Source organism: Nannospalax galili, unplaced genomic scaffold (assembly GCF_000622305.1).
Source record: "Nannospalax galili isolate Female #2095 unplaced genomic scaffold, S.galili_v1.0 scaffold6110, whole genome shotgun sequence".
Classification (NCBI taxonomy): Eukaryota; Metazoa; Chordata; class Mammalia; order Rodentia; family Spalacidae; genus Nannospalax; species Nannospalax galili.
In genome coordinates this window covers 6784-9033 of record NW_008327364.1, presented here as the reverse complement: position 1 = coordinate 9033, position 2250 = coordinate 6784, and positions in this window count along the sequence as shown.

Below are 2250 nucleotides of genomic sequence, written 5' to 3'. Positions count from 1 at the left end.
AAAACTCGCACTAAAATAAAAATTAATTAATTAAAGAATTAAAAAGAACAATAGAGACATAAGTTCTTTACTCATTCTAAATCTGATTGTCCAGAGGGATTTTCCAATACTTTGATTAATATGATATATAGATAGTGAGGCTGTGTGACAGATTATTGACTAGACCATACAAATTGTGCAAAGAATTTCACATTCATGGCCTGAAATACAAAGTTATCCTCTTAGTTATTGGAAAATGGTATTGTCTCTCTACCTGTTGGAGAGAAGCTTTTTCTCTCTGCCCAAGTCTTTTCACTTGATCGCTTTCACAAAGTTTACTGAAGTCTTAGGGAAACATACTTTCTAATATTTGTTGTGAACACTCCTAACCAATTAACCTGATACTAACAGCTGTCAGAATACTCTTCAGCTACCTGATATCCATGCTTTTATTGGTTAAAGCCTCTGAGAATCAAAAGTGGCTGTGACTTTCTCATGACTAGCTCAAAGGGAGTCAAAGAGAGTGGCCATCCCCCTCTTAAAAATTGGCCTATGTGCACATTTCTTTAAGATGTGTGTGTCTAGTGCTATATGGTTGTGATGCTGTGCCCTGCTAGAAGCTCCAGACACTCAGAGGGTCCATCAGTCCACTGTTACAGGCTCATGGACTTACCCTTTTTTTTAAATGTCACTCTCACACAGGAGAGAACTTTGTGTTCCTGGGGTGTATCCACCAGATGATTTACATATTGCTCCCTAGGGAGAACCTTTTCGTCTGTGTCTGAGATAAATACTCTGCTCTAATATGCTCTTATTAGAATTCCTCAGCTCACTTTTTTCAGAATGAGGTTTCCCTGCTCAGGTCTTGGGGTCACTAATGCTCTGGATCCCCGGAAGGAGCTGGAGATGAGAAAGGAGAATTCAGAAGGAAGACTGTTGAATTAATACAGTTATACAATATTGTACTCTGTCTAAACCCTATAAGACATAAAATTAAATGAGGTTTTAAACTTTAAAAAATATCTCCATTTCATTACTAAAATAGTTTCATTAAGAAAAATTCATTTTTAATACAATGTAATATGGTTCCCTCTGGTTTTCAAAACTAGCTGGGCATTGTTTATCTCTCTCATTGTCTCACCGCTCCATCATGGTTTTCCCCACTTAAGGTGCCCCCACGTAGATTTCAATGGTAATGTTTTTCACATCTACTAATTTTTAAGGAGCAAATTTTTATGCTTTGAAGAATTTTTTTCTTTTTCTTTTCTTTATTTAAACACCCACTTCCCAGGTAGCACCCTCCCATAGCCTCCCTCCCCCCACTAGAGCCCTTATACTCTGATATCCCTGCTCCTGTCTGCTGTGTTGTTGGCACCCCCAGCCATTCCCCACTACTTGCCCTTCTGGTGAATCTAGTCAGCCTATCTAGAGGTCTTTGCTTAAGGAGGATCAGCTGTTCCACATCTAGCAGTAATCAGCTGTCAATATTCCTTTGGATAAGATTGGGGACTGCATCATGAATGGGAGATGTGAAGGAGAAAAAGTGGCAAGAGTAATTAGCATTACAAGTTTTAGACAGGAAACCAGAAAAAAGTCAAAACATGGCAATTTTCAAATGTTCATATGAGAGTCCATTGGGATTTCTTGACAAGGGTTTCAAAAGCATCACTCTATTGGGTTCCTCGTCCTTTTTCTTTTGTCTTCCAAGGCTCCATGAAAGCTTTACAGATTCCTGTTAGGAATCTGATTCCACCCTAGGATCATCATGGGCTCTTCACATCATCTTGCGAAATCCCCACTTCTTAGGAACCCCGAAAAACATCTCCTGTTCCCAACATGATCTGCCCCAAGTGCTACCCACCTGCCCATCCAGGATTCCATGTGACCTCTCAGGGACAGGTGGCAAGGCTTCTGAGATAAGGGACTGTGGAAGCTCACCCAGCAGGGCTGACAGTATTTGGTCTGCCAGCCCACACTCCCACAGTGGCCCTGAATTAATGACCCGGTGGACCTGCTGCCCCATCTCACCCACTTGTGGCCCAAACCAGAGTGACACTTAACAATGGGAAAAGCCAGTTAGAAAGAAGCAGGCATGACACAAAACAAGCGCAGCCTGGGAACTTTGTCTCAGCTTCCAAACTGCAAGTCCTCAAAACATCCCTTGTCCCTTCACTCAAATGTTTACCTCCTGTGAACAGAGAAGGCATGTAGACAAACAGGACAGATGTCAAAGACAGAGGGGACCTTAGGGATAATATAGTGCAAACTTTT